Here is a 15,748-nt window from a genome sequence, read left to right on the forward strand (position 1 = left end):
TGGGGCCAAGAAAGAATGGTGATGGTGAGAAGTATCACTATACCAAGAAATTTTGAGATTCAGAGCAATTCTCACGACCTTCTTGACATAAAAGATGGTAATACTCCAAGGTAAAGAAGAACAAATGCTGGATAGCAAGGCACTCAAGGTATAACACAAAACACAATCAAGTTTGTGTTGGAAGGAAGGCAATAAAGTGGCCGATGATAACACAAATCATCGAGGGCAAGGATGGTATTTCCCATCATGAATTCGATTGATATCCTGGAAGAGCTCATAAGGTTGATGATGATCATGACACATTTGTCGAGAGATTTCATGAAGATGTAATCAACCAGCGACGACATCAAGTCAAAGGAATGATGAAGTGAAAGGTTATTGGAACCATGGGTACGACACAACTCGAAATCAAGTTTGTTGTTCAAGGCAAAATGATATGATGAGGAAAATCGACGTAAGCTTAGCTCATCGTCGAAAATTGTGCTCCGGGAAGAAGGACCAGGTAGCACAGTTAAAAAGTTGCACGATAATGATATAGCCGATCAGGCTAGGAATGACTTGAAGGATTAATAAACTTCTCAACAACGAAGTACTGGAAGTACTGAATCACAGTGTTGATTTGATTCACAAATCGGTGTTCTCGGTTGACGACAACCTAGAACCTGTGGAGTGACCATGACGGGGAAAGGTACTACTTCATCAGAAATTCATAAGATGTAGTGTAATGGGTTGATATCCTCTAGTTACGAGGGGGTATTACTCAAGGTAGATCAAAATAGAGGTTGGGCAGGCGTATTGATCTGCAGCAGGCAAGTACTTAAACTTGTCCGATAAAAGTATCAAAGATGATCAATCATGTTCGGAACCACGTTTGCAAAGGACCAACATGGATACAAGATGAACTTATAACAAGGGGACCATTATTAATTCAAGAAGCTTCCATGATAAGTTCGACATTGGGTCCATGGGCATGAACACAAAGTTCAAGGTCGACTCCCACTTCTCCAATACACAACTTTTCATTTACTGCTCTCAGTTAAGAATGTTTAGAGTTTGAAAGTTTAACTAGCGGAATACCAGAAGGTTATGACCCATGAAGACTTTTGGGTTCACACAAATTAAGGAAGGTATATGTTCAACCCATCGGGGCATCTTAGAAACATATACCACAACTTCAGGAGAAATTTATACAAGCTCGAAAGTAGAGCATTGTTGAGAAAGCAGAGGATACAATCTACCAAAGGCATTATGTATCCTAGGAAAGGCTCACAAGGTTATTGAATATGAAGGACGCTGTCAGATAAAATCCAACAAGGGATCTGATGTGAGCATTGGTACTCAACCAGAAGAACAAAGAATGCAAGGAGATAAAATTATAGAAACAACTGACTAATTCAAAGCTCAAATGTAAAGGAATTATGATGTCCAAATCAAGGGATCAGAAGCAAACACTCTGATTAACAATGGATAAGTCGAATAGACTTAGGTGTACATTCAATGACAACTTGATTGGTCGAGGACCAGCTTATGTTCAAAATGACGTTTGAGCCGGAAGGATGAATTCTAGGATCTGATTAAGGATTGCGAGCATTCACAACATATCGAATCAAGTGACTCGAAATGATAGTGACAGAGGATGTCAACGGAGATTACTAGAAGTATGGAATTAGCAATAATGCAGGAAGGCAAGGAAATCAAGAGCAATGGGCTGTTGAGGATCCTTAGAAAATTGAATGGTATTCCGAGTACTTTTGTGAAACACATGAACAGCTAGGGATGAGCGGAAACTCGGCAAGTGCGAGGAATTGTCCGTAGGGGTATTTATGTGGCAAGGAACTGCAAGGCAGTAGGCACAAAATTATACCCGGAACAATAGAGAGAAGTTCAGGGTATCTTGTAATAACAAGATCGACTAGGAATAAAAGTAAGAACAACAGGTGTAAGTATTTATCCATAGGGATATTTCGATGGTAGGGAATTGCAAAAGCAACGGGCACAAGGTCTCGAGAGAATATCAGAGAGTATATTCAAAATCTTCTGGTGCAGCAAGCAGTCATCTGGAGTGAGGGGCTCTTCGGGAGGATGTAGTTACGAGAACCTAGAGTCAAAGTTAGTAAAATCATTTCACCCGAATAGAAGAGAGGTCAGAGTCCCAGAGTATAGGTCGAGGAATAAAAGATCCTAATACCATCCAATGGCGACGTGGGCCCGTAAGACACACAACCATGTTAGTAAAAGTTTTTGCAATGTCTAGACTCGACTTCGGCCAAGGAGTGTGGAAGGGGGATTCCTACAGGCAGTCGGCTTAGATACCAACTTGTGACGCCCCCAATTTGACCGTACACTAATCATACACGCAACGTGTACGATCAAATCAGGGACTCACAGGAAGATATCACAACACAATTCTAAAAATAAAAAAGTCATACAAGCATCATAATATAAGCCAGGGGCCTCGAGGGCTCGAATACAAGTGCTCGATCATAGACGAGTCAGCGGAAGCAACAATATCTGAGTACATACATAAGTTAAACAAGTTGCCATAAGATGGCTAGCACAAACTGGGATACAGATCGAAAGAGGCGCATGCCTCCTGCCTGGGATCCTCCTAACTACTCCTGGTCGTCGTCAGCGGCCTGCACGTAGTAGTAGGCACCTCCGGTGTAGTAGGAGTCGTCGTCGACGGTGGCGTCTGGCTCCTGGGCTCCAGCATCTGGTTGCGACAACCAGGTAGAAGGGAAAGGGGGAAAAGAGGGAGAAAAGCAACCGTGAGTACTCATCCAAAGTACTCGCAAGCTAGGAGCTACACTACATATGCATGAGTATATGTGTAAAGGGCCATATCGGTGGACTGAACTGCAGAATGCCATAATAAGAGGGGGATAGCTAATCCTGTCGAAGACTACGCTTCTGGCCACCTCCATCTTGCAGCATGTAGGAGAGAGTAGATGGTAAGTTCACCAAGTAGCATCGTATAGCATAATCCTACCCGGCGATCCCCTCCTCGTCGCCCTGTTAGAGAGCGATCACCGGGTTATATCTGGCACTTGGAAGGGTGTGTTTTATTACGTATCCGGTTCTAGTTGTCATAAGGTCAAGGTACAACTTCGGGTCGTCCTTTTACCGAGGGACACGGCTATTCGAATAGATAAACTTCCCTGCAGGGGTGCACCACATTTCCTAACACGCTCGATCCCATTTGGCCGGACACACTTTCCTGGGTCATGCCTGGCCTCGGAAGATCAACACGTCGCATCCCCACCTAGGCTCAACAGAGAGGTCAGCACGCCGGTCTAAATCCTATGCGCGCAGGGGTCTGGGCCCATCGCCCATTGCACACCTGCACGTTGCGTACGCGGCCGGAAGCAGACCTAGCCCCCTTAATACAAGCGCGAGCTTACGGTCCAATGCGGCGCGCGCCACTCAGTCGCTGACATCAAAAAAAGCTTCGGCTGATACCACGACGCCAAGTGCCCATAACTGTTCCCGCGTAGTTGGTTAGTGCGTATAGACCAAATGGCCAGACTCAGATCAAATACCAAGATCTCGTTAAGTGTGTTAAGTATCCGCGAACGCCGACCAGGGCCAGGCCCACCTCTCTCCTAGGTGGTCTCAACCTGCCCTGTCGCTCCGCCACAAAGTAACAGTCGGGGGCCGTCAGGAACCCAGGCCCACCTCTGCCGGGATGGGCCACCTGTCCTTTCAGCCCCCTCATCAGAATCACTTGCGGGTACTCAACGAGCTGACCCGACTTTAGTCACCACATGTGTCATGTATATAAAGTATATAGTATATACCCGTGATCACCTCCCGAAGTGATCACGGCCCAGTAGTATAGCATGGCAGACGGACAAGAGTGTAGGGCCACTGATGGAACACTAGCATCCTATACTAAGCAGTAGGATAGCAGGTAAGGGTAACAACTGTAGCAACAATGACAGGCTATGCAGCAGAATAGGATTAACCAAAAGCGGTAACATGCTACACTACTCTAATGCAAGCTATATAAAGAAGAATAGGTGATATCTAGTGATCAAGGGGGGGGCTTGCCTGGTTGCTCTGGCAAGTAGGGTCGTCAACAACGTAGTCGGTCGGGGCACCAACAGCGACGTCGGTCTCGTAGTCTACCGGAGAGAAGAGGGGGAAGAAACAATGAATATAATGCAAACATAAGCATGACGATGGAAGACATGACAATGCACGGTGCTAGGTGTGCCCTAACGCGGTAGGAGGTGGTACCGGCGAAGGGGGAAAACATCCGGGAAAGTATTCCCGGTGTTTTGCGTTTTCGGACAGATGAATCGGAGGGGAAAAGTTGTGAGTTTGCTATGCGAGGGATGTGTGGCGGACGAACGGGCTGCGTATCCGGATTCGTCTCGTCGTTCTGAGCAACTTTCATGTACAAAGTATTTTCATCTGAGCTACGGTTTATTTTATATTGATTTTAAAAGATTTAAATCACTTTTTAGCATTTATTTAATTATTTTAATCCAACATTATCCAGAACAGTGTCGGGTGACGTCAGCATGACGTAGAGGTGACGTCAGCGGTCAACAGTCCGCTGACTAGAGTCAAAACTGACCCGTGGGTCTAGTGGGACCCACATGTCATTGACAGTGGCTTAATTAGCTGAGTTAGTTTAATCTAATTAATCTAATTAGTGGGGTGGCCTACTGGTCAGTGGGTAATTAGTGTTCCAACTAATTAATTTAATTAATTAACAGATTTAGTTATTTATAAAAAATCATTTTAACAGGCGGGACCCACACGTCATTGAGAAGGCCCGCCCAGTCATCATAGTTGACTTAGTCAACTGGTCAACAGGGGGGCCAGGCCCACTGGTTAGTGACCCAGCGGGGTGGCCCCAGGTGGCCACGTCGGCGGCCGGCGCCGGAGTTGCGCCGGCGAGCTCTCCGCGGCGGTGAGTTCGCCGGAGACGCTCAGAAATTCGCTACGGGGCACCGTTTTGCGCGGTTTTGCTTGCGTTCGAGCGCTGGCGGTGCCCCGCGTCGAGTGGTGGCGGTAGCGCAGCCGGACTTGGCCGGAATCGGCGCCGGCGACGAGTAGAGGCGGCGGCGCGTACGGGTGCTCGACGGAGACGCCGCTATGGCGTGTAGCAGCTTGAACGGAAGGGCTAGGCGTTCTCTAAGCAGCGCGGCGAGCACGTTGGGCACTAGCCCGTGACCAAAAGGTCACCGGAGACGCGCCGGCGACCAAACGAGGCGGCGGTGGTTCGGGCTTCGTCGGGGTAGTGGCTACGGGCGGCTAGAGAGGGCAGGGGATGGCGCGTTCGGCGCAGGAGCTCACCGCGGGAGCGTGGGGTCTAGGCAGAGGGCTCGGGGAGGTCCGGTGCAGCAGATCGGTCGCGAGGTCGTGTGGTGGCCGTCGAGGAGGAAGACGAAGGGGATCCGACGCTGGGGTGGCTCCTGCCTTGAGGTCGTTGGTGCAGACGAAGCAGAAGACGGTCGTGGGGCTCGTGGACACGTCGGGGCGGCGAGGAGGGCACGGTGGCTGCGGTGGCGCAGCAACGCGGCGGCGACATCGAGTCGGGGCGAGGTGGATCTGGAGAAGGGGGCGAGGCCAGAGGGAGAGAGGGGAGAGGGAGCGTCCAGGGGGAGTGAGTGGGTGCGGGGAGCCCGAGGGGTCGAGGGGACGTCGCCCTTATCCCTTTCCCCGACGGGGACGGCGACAGGGTTCGGTGGCGACCGGCGAGCGCGGTCGCTGGGTCGGGTGAACAGAGAGGAGGGAGGCGACCGGGGGAGGTGGGCTGCTGGGTTGGGCAGCCCAGATGACTAAGGCCCAGGGGGGTTTCTCTTATATTTTTTTTGGTCTTTTGTTTTTCTCTTTTGTATTTTCTTTCTTTTATTTATTTTCTCTTCTGTTTAATTCAATTTAAAATATTTATCCATTTTATAAAACTGTGTCTTCTACACCATAATTATCTATGTAATATTTAGTACAAACCGAACATTTTTATTTTAATGTTTGAAAACTTTTATTATTTACCAAATTTTGAATTTGAATTTTGGACCGGTTTTGATCTAACGATAGATTAGCAACAGTAAGGGAGGTAACGTGGCACCATTAGCGTGGGATTACTGTAGTTTAATTACCCGGGCGTCACATAGTGAATACATGAACTCCTCAAATTACAGTAGTCACCGGAAATAATCCCAATTGTTGTCACTTTGGGGTATGCGGATCATAACACGTAATAGGTGCATATAACTTGCAAGATCGGATCAGGAACATAGATATAATGGTGAAAATATAAACCGTTCAGATCTGAAATCATGACACTCGGGCCCTAATGACAAGCATTAAGCATAGCAAAGTCATAGCAACATCAATCTTAGAACATAGTGGATACTAGGGATCAAGCCCTAACAAAACTAACTCGATTACATGATGAATCTCATCCAACCCATCACTGTCCAGCAAGCCTACGAAGGAATTACTCACTCCCGGCGGTGAGCATCATGAAATTGGTGATGGAGGGTGTGTTGGGGAACGTAGCATGCAATTTCAGAAAATTTCCTATGATCACGCAAGATCTATCTAGGTGATGCATAGCAACGAGAGGGGGAGAGTGTGTCCACGTACCCTCGTAGACCGAAAGCAGAAGCGTTAGCTTAACGCGGTTGATGTAGTCGAACGTCTTCTCGATTCAAACGATCAAGCACCGAATGTACGACACCTTCGAGTTCTGCACACATTCAGCTCGATGACGTCCCTCGAACTCTTGATCCAGCAAAGTGTCGAGGGAGAGTTTCGTCAGCACGACGGCGTGGTGACGGTGATGGTGAAGTGATCCACGCAGCACTTTGCCTAAGCACTACGACAATATGACCAGAGGAGTAAACGGTGTAGGGGGGCACCGCACACGGCTAAGAACAATTGATGTGCCTTAGAGGTGCCCCCCGCCCCCGTATATAAGGAGGGAGAGGTGAGGAGGCCGGCCCTAGGGGCGCGCCAAGTGGGGGGAGTCCCACTTGGACTCCTAGTCCAATTCGGCCCCCCTTTCCTTTTATTGGAAGGGGAAAGGGGGAAGGAGAGGGAGGAGGCGAAGGAAAGGGGGGCCGCGCCCCCTCCCCTAGTCCAATTCGGACTCCTCCCTTGGGGGGGCACCCTTGTGGGCTGCCTTGCCTCCCTCCTATGGCCCATAGGGCCCATATCTTCCCCCGGGGGGTTTCGGTACCCCCCCGGTACTCCGATACGTACCCGATACATTCTGAAACACTTCCGGTGTCCGAATACTATCATCCAATATATCAATCTTTACCTCTCGACCATTTCGAGACTCCTCGTCATGTCCGTGATCTCATCCGGGACTCATAACAACATTTGGTCACCAAATCACATAACTCATATAATACAAATCGTCATCCAACGTTAAGCGTGCGGACCCTACGGGTTCGAGAACTATGTAGACATGACCGAGACACCTCTCCGGTCAATAACCAATAGCGGAACCTGGATGCTCATATTGGCTCCCACATATTCTACGAAGATCTTTATCGGTCGAACCGTTATGACAACATACGGTATTCCCTTTGTCATCGGTATGTTACTTGCCCGAGATTCGATCGTCGGTATCTTCATACCTAGTTCAATCTCGTTACTGGCAAGTCTCTTTACTCGTTCTGTAATGCATCATCCCGCAACTAACTCATTAGTCACATTGCTTGCAAGGCTTCTTATGATGTGCATTACCGAGAGGGCCCAGAGATACCTCTCCGATACTCGGAGTGACAAATCCTAATCTCGATCTATGCCAACCCAACAAACACCTTCGGAGATACCTGTAGAGCATCTTTATAATCACCCAGCTATGTTGTGATGTTTGATAGAACACAAGGCATTCCTCCGGTATCTGGGAGTTGCATAATCTTATAGTCAAAGGAATATGTATATGACATGAATAAAGCAATAGCAATAAAACTGAACGATCAATATGCTATGCTAACGGATGGGTCTTGTCCATCACATCATTCTCCTAATGATGTGATCTCGTTCATCAAATGACAACACATGTCTGTGGTTAGGAAACTTAACCATCTTTGATTAACGAGCTAGTCTAGTAGAGGCTTACTAGGGACACGGTGTTTTGTCTATGTATCCACACATGTATCAAGTTTCCTGTTAATATAATTCTAGCATGAATAATAAAAATTTATCGTGATATAAGGAAATATAAAATAACAACTTTATTATTGCCTCTAGGGCATATTTCCTTCAGTCTCCCACTTGCACTAGTCAATAATCTAGTTCACATCGCCATGTGATTTAACACCAATAGTTCATATCTTTATGTGATTAACACCCATAGTTCACATCGCCATGTGACCAACACCCAAAGGGTTTACTAGAGTCAATAATATAGTTCACATCGCTATGTGATTAATACCCAAAGAGTATGATCATGTTTTGCTTGTGAGAGAAGTTTAGTCAACGGGTCTGTCACATTCAGATCTGTATGTATTTTGCAAATTTCTATGTCTACAATCACTAAAAAAAGACACATCCGTGACATCTAGGGCCGAACGAATTTTTTTCTGTCATACTTATGACACTTCTATGACGATAATTGTGACAAAACCCGGTATCATCATAGATGTGGTGGGCTCCCACTTCTATGACAGAAAATGGGCTTTTCGTCCTGGGCGGGCCGAAGACGCAGCTGCATGACATTCTTTGGTCCGTCCATGACAGAAAAAACCGTGGTAGAAGCGAGGGCGAGGAAAATACGGGGAGTTCCTGGTTACGGTGGGTGGTCGGGGGCCGAGCGATGCGCGTTTATCTCGTACACGTACGCGCGTGGGTGCGAGGCATTGGGCTTTAAATGAACCCGAGCGAGGCGTTCGCCTACTGAACCCGAGCGATTGCACTGCAGGCTACGCGTTACTGAACCCGAGCGATCGATCAATGGCTGTTAACTGAACCTGATCGAGCGATTCCTTGTTCGCTACTGCTGCTAACTGAAGCCGATCGAACACTGCTGCCTCCTTCCCTTGATGAACAGTGAGCGTTGTTGGGGGGTTTGGATGAACAGTTCCCGGTGGGGGGTTGGATGAACAGGACCCCGATCGATCGAGCCGGTGGAGGGGTGGATGAATAGGACCCCGTGGAGGGCTGGATGAACAGGACGACCCCGTGGAGGGCTGGTTGAACAGTAGCCGGTGGAGGGCTGGATGAACAGTAGCCCGTGGAGGGGTGGTTGAACAGGACCCCGTGAAGAGGGCTGGTTGAACAGTAGCCGGTGGAGGAGCGCGCGGTGGAGGCTGGATGAACAGGAGCCCGTGGATGAACAGTCACAGGTGGAGGCTGGAAGAGGTCGACGGTGGATGAACAGTAGCCCGTGGAGGCTGGAGGAGGTCGACGGTGGAGATGAAAAGTATCACGTGGAGTCCCGTTTTGCGGTACGCCACACCCCTCTCGATGAACAGGACCCCCGTTTCGACCGTAGCACTCCAACACAAGTCCGTTTCTTCCGTTTTGCGGTACGCCACACCCCTCCCGGTCAACAGGACCCCGTTTCGACCGTAGGAGGTCCGTTTCCTCCGTTTTGCGATACGCCAGACCCCTCCCGGTGAACAGGATCCCGTTTACACCATGGCCGGTCGAACACAAAGCTGTTTCCTCCGTTCTGCGGTACGCCAGGCCTCGTTTCCATCGGTTGTTCCGTCCAAGCCGGTTGGCTCCCGGTGAACATGACGATGCATTCCGTTTCGACCTAGCCGGTTGGCTCCCCATGAACACGACGACGACGCAGTTTCTCCATTCCGACCCAGCCATGTACACGAGCCCTGGCCATACGTATGCGCGAGTAGGTGTTCGAGACCCTGCCCGTATGTACGTACATGGCCGTATTTTCTTTCTTGCACCCTGACCGTTGTACGTACGTGTACATGCTATGTGCGCGCCTCTACTACGACACGTGCCCTTCCTTGCACGGCCACGGTTCATCGCTGCAGCCCGCAGACAGACCGATTGTATGTACGTACACATTCGCGACCAGAATGACAATGCTACGTACGCTTCGACCAGGTGGGTCCCGACTGTCAGGCACTTCCTTGTGTGCGAAGATGTAGCTAGTGGATCCCAGCAGTCAGAGGGGAAACGTTTTTTTGTGAAATTCGGTGGCCCGTCCGGTGGGTCCCTGCTGTCAGGTGGAGGAATCATTATTTTGCGTGTAATAAGGAGGCACTTCTTTGCTGCGGCCGTGGACCCAGCTGTCAGCCTCTCCACGTACAGTACTCTTTCGATGGAAGTCGTTCCTTGACCACGTTGACCACGCCGCGCCGAGAGCACCAGGGCGGTGGACAACGGTGAGGCCTAGGAAGGGGACGACGCAGAGCCGGGGAAGACGCGGTAGTGAAAGCCCACGCGGAGAGGAGTACGAGGGTTCACTGGTTCGGCTGCGGTGTGGGGCTGCCGTCGCTGCAGGGCCTGGCCAGCGGTGGGAGTAGTAGGGGGCGGTGAGGCCTTTGCGGCAGCACAACCGGCCATGGGAGGCAGGAGCAGGCGGCACGACCGGCGCTGCTCTGGGCGGCTGGAGCAAGAAGACCAGAGGTTGAAGAAGCACTACGGCCATTGGATGGACATCGTACGGTCACTGGAGCTAGAATCGTTCATATTGACTAAGTTGAAAAAGCCCTCCGTCCCCGTCAACTTAGTAGGCCCACAAGTCAGCCTCCCACTATGCTGGGTCCCAGCTAGCAGGGGGAGTATTCATTTTTTTGTGCGCAATAAGGAGACACTTCCCTGCGTGCGAAGATATAGCTGGTGGGTCCGGGTTGTCAGCGGGGGGAACATATTTTTTGCGAAATACAGAGGCCCTTCCGGTGGGTCCCAGATGTCAGGTGGAGGAATCATTATTTTGCGCGTAATAAGGAGGCATTTCCTTGTGTGCGGATGTGGACCCAGTTGTCAGCCACTCCATGTACAGTCCACTTTCGATGGATGTCGTTCGTTGATCACGTTGAGCACGCCGCGCTGAGAGCACCAGGGCGGTGGACGATGGCGAGGCCTACGAAGGGAATGACACGGAGCCGGGGAAGACACGACAGTGGCTGCCCACGCGGTGGGGAGTACGAGGGTTGACTGGTTCGGTTGCCGTCGCCAGAGAATAACAGCAGGTGTGGGTGAGTAGAGGGATGGGTAGGCCAGCAATGGGAGTACGGTGGTGCGGTGAGGCCTGCGCGGCAGCACAGTCGGCCGCGGGAGGAGGGAGCAGGCAGTCCCGCCGGCGCTTGTTTGAGCGGATGGAGCAGGAAGAGTAGAGATTGAAGAAGAACGATGGCCGTTGGATGGACATCCAACAGTCACTGCTTGTGCGTCAACCTTTTTTTAGGAAAGCCTCAAATTTGTGGAAAACAGCATACAACCTATCAGCCATTATTTCTAATAATTTGCAGCCCATTTGCTAATTCTTTAGGTTTTTTGACCCCATATTCTTTTTGTTAGCATTACAGCCCATATTGTGGCCACGGTTAAAAAACTATATGAAATTTTGCATATTTCGGTGCGTCCGAACTGTTTTTAATCCCGAAATTTCGAGTCACATTCAAACTGATTTTAAAAATAAATCTTTATCAATACAAAATCCAACAAATTGTCCACGCATAAAAATCAATGCAATTTAAAATCTCGAAATGAAAAAAATTTGAAACTAATTTCCGGTTTGATGTGTTTTAAAAATGTACAACCCATTTCTCATTACTGATAGGCCATTTTCTGGGCCAGCAGAATGAAGCTCTCCTCGTCTTGAAAGTTTGCAGCCCAACAGGCCTGACAAAGCGACTTACTTGACAAATCACAAAAAACTGGGCTAGCCATTTTCAGAAAGAACAAAAAAACTACTGGGCTGGTCTATGGTAAACATAAAAGAAAAGGCTGTCTAGACAGGCCAGAGTGCCCCGCACAGCCCAGTTGACACCCTGCTTCCGTCTCAAAAACAAATTAGATAAATGCCACTCCAATTATGGCGATTTATAAAAATGCCACTACAATTTTCAAACTTTGAAAAATGCCACTGCAATTTTTGCAAACTTTGAAAAACGCCACTGCAATTTGCAAACTTTAAAAAAACGCCACTCCAGACTTCGAAAAATGTCACTGGAAATGGCATGAAATGGCATTTTTCAAAGTTTGGAAATTCCAGTGGCATTTCTCGGAATCACCATATATGGAGTGGCATTTATCAAATTAACCCAAAACAAAAATAACTGGGCGAGCTACTGGGTCCCTGGTGTCAGCCGCTCGTTGTGCAATTCTCTCGTTTATTGACTATGTTGACAATGGCATGGGACCCAGATGTCAGAAATCCATTAGGAGGAGCCATTTTTTTATTGGCTTGAAATAAGGAGGCACTTGCTTGCGTACCGCATGACCTTGGTGGGTCCCTGCTGTCATCCTCTCCACGTACAATCATCTCCTGATTGTGTACGCGTCAACCTGGTAGGCCCACAAGTCAGCCTCTAAACCCGTGGCGGACAAATACAACCCATTTAAAAAAATAACAACCCATTCCATACGTTCAAACGGAAAGTTCAACATTCAGAGCAAAGTAACAGGTCTGGTCCAGATATAGAGTACTGAACTTCCACGTTGGCAACCATCATAGCCAAGTTAACTATCTACTCCCACTAATACTCTAGTAGTGTACAAGTACTAACTTACTCTTAGATAACTAGACGATGTCGGCCGCCATCTGCGGTACACGCTAAATGCCGGCACCGATGTCCTCCTCCTCGCCTCGGACTTGCCAGAGGTGCGATAGGGCACGTTGCTCGCGCGCGTTGGCCTGTTCTGTGCCGGCGTGGTCTACCGAAGTTTCGGCTTCTAAGCGGGAAACCCACTTGACGAGCTGGTAGTAAAATTCGGTGTCGCGCACTCGTGCGTGCCCGACAACCTCTAGGGCTATTTGCCGGGCGCCGGCCTCCACGTAGTCGGCCCAGTCGCGGGCGCTCTGCTCGCGACTCAAAGCGGCGGTGCGCTGCTGCTCCATGCCCCGCTGGTGGCACAAATCGATGATACGCTGCTCCTCCGCCAGGAGGTCGCGCTCCAACAAGTCCTCGACCTCCACATTGCCAGATGCATGCTGGATAGCGGTCGATGTGTGGAGTAATAGTAGTAGATGCAGAATTATTTCGGTCTACTAATCTTGGACGTGATGTGTATATACATGATCATTGCCTTGGATATCGTCATAATTATTTGCTTTTCTATCAATTGCCCAATAGTAATTTGTTTACCCACCGTATGCTATTTTCTCGAAAGAAGCCTCTAGTGAAAACTATGGCTCCCGGGTCTATCTTTTATCATATAAAAATCCTAATAATGCCTTGCTGCAATTTATTTTATTTTGTATTTTTGTCAGATCTATCTATCAAAACCTATACAACTTAATCTTGCTCGTAACCGTTGAGGGATTGACAACCCCTCTACGCGTTGGGTTGCAAGTATTTGTTGTTTGTGTCCAGGTGATGTTCACATAGTGTTGCTTGGTTCTCCTACTGGATTGATAACCTTGGTTTCATAACTGGGGGAAATACTTATCTCTACTGTACTGCATCATTCACTCCTCTTCGAGGAAATCCCAACGCAGCTCACAAGTAGCAGGAAGAATTTCTGGCGCCGTTGCCGGGGAGACATCATCAACAACTATCAAGTACCTACACATATATGTTTCATCTCCTTGCATTTACATTATTTGCCTTTGCCTCTCATTTTTATTTCCCTCACTTCCAAAACATTTTATCGAAAAAAACACACAAATGTTTACTTTGTTGCTTTGCTTGTTTGTTTGCCATAATTGTGTGTTTATTGAAAATCAAAAATCAAAAATCTTATTAATCCTCATCCACTTGCTAATCTTTTTAAAAGATCCAATTATGGTGAACCAATTGCTAGTGAGTTGAGTGCACTAGATTATCTTTATGAAGTTTTGCTTGAAATTCGTGAATCTGAAAATTGTGATGAAGTGTTAAAAGAAGAAATTTATAAAGTGGTTCACGATAGCTCATTGAATGAAAAGCATAATTGCAATGAGGTTATTATAAATTCTATTAGTGTCAATTGTGTTAATAATATGCAAAACCCCAAGCTTGGGGATGCTTATTTTGCTATGTCCACTACTTATTGTAATGATCATGATTGGGGTGATTCTTCTTATAATCTCGAAAATTTATTTAAGCCTCATGATGAATATGATATTGATAATAGTGTTTGCAATAATATTGAAATTGGGTTTGGAAGAGTTCCAACTTTAGGTAATAATGATCCCACTACTTTGGATAATGATCAATCCTATGAAATTTTTGATAAAAGTGGGCTTGAAGAGGTCATGACTTTATTTGATGTTAATCCCACTATTTTGGAAGAGTGTTAACGTTGCATGTATGTGGATCATGTAGAGAATAGATTACATGATAGATATATTGTTGAATTTGAATATGATCCTACATGTACTTATTATGAGAGAGGGAAATATGGTTATAGAAATTTTCATGTTACTAAATTACCTCTTTTTATGTTGAGATTGTCAATGTTTTATTCCTCATCTTTGCATATGCTAGATATTTCTTGTCTTGCTAATTTGTTTGCATATAAAATGCCTATGCATAGGAAGTATGTTGGACTTAAATTTGTTTTTCACATACTATATGATGCTCCCTTTGTGCTTCAATTCTTGTCTTTCATACGAGCATCAATTAAATTATCAATGTCTAGCTAAAAGGCTTTAAAGAAAAGCGCTTGTTGGCAGACCATCCAATTATTTTCTTTTCTGTTTTTGTGGGTTCACACAATTTATGCTACTGTTATGATTGTGAATTTATGTTTTAATTAGTGTTTGTGCCAAGTAAAGCCTTTAGGATGGTTTGGGTGACAGTTGACTTGATTATGTTGAAAAACAGAAACTTTTGCGCCCAGCTCTACAATTTTGGAAATTCATAGGAACGTGCTTTTTCTCTGCATTTTTACACATAATTGATATAAAAATTTCCCACGTTGTCCTAAATTTTCAGAATTTTTGAAGTTACAGAAGTATGGTCAAATTTCAGATTCAATTAGGCTTTGCACCAATTGCCGGACGGGGGACATTCGGAGGAGCGCTAGGAAGCACCACCGTAAAGAGCTTCGATCCCTAACGCTACTTAGGCAAGCAGGGGTGGATGGATCAGATCAACGCTTGCAGGGGTTATATCCCGCTTGTACCGATTCCTTATAGGAATTAACTACGGGCAAGCTAGTCGGGCCGGCCCATTACGGGTCGGTGCTAGCTTGTGTGTTGTTGTAGTCGCTCGTTCAGCTCCAGTTTTCCCTTGTTTTGCTTTTGTATTTTTATGGTTTTTCTTCGAGTTTTCCTTTTTCTTCGTTATAATTCGGTTCATTTGTTTTTTCACTATTTTTTTGGTTTTCTTTCCTTTCTTCATTATATTTTGGTTTATTTGTTTCTTCTTGGTATTTCTTTTGCTTTTTTTTCTTTGTTGTGAGACTTGGTTTTCCTTTTGTTTCTTTGTTGGGTCTTTTACTTTTTCCAACTCATCTCTATTGGGAATCAGTTTTTTTAATTTTTTATTTTTCTTTGTTTCCTTTAGTTTTTCCTTTCCTTTTATGTTTTCGTGGTTTTTTATCAATTTTCTTTTTTGAAAACATGTTTACTTTTTTGGTGGACAATGTACATTTTTATGGCACACATGAATTTTTTTGATACACGTTGAGCATTTTTCAAATATGAAGTAAT

The sequence above is a fragment of the Triticum aestivum genome, chromosome 6D (genome assembly GCF_018294505.1).
Source record: "Triticum aestivum cultivar Chinese Spring chromosome 6D, IWGSC CS RefSeq v2.1, whole genome shotgun sequence".
NCBI lineage: Eukaryota > Viridiplantae > Streptophyta > Magnoliopsida > Poales > Poaceae > Triticum > Triticum aestivum.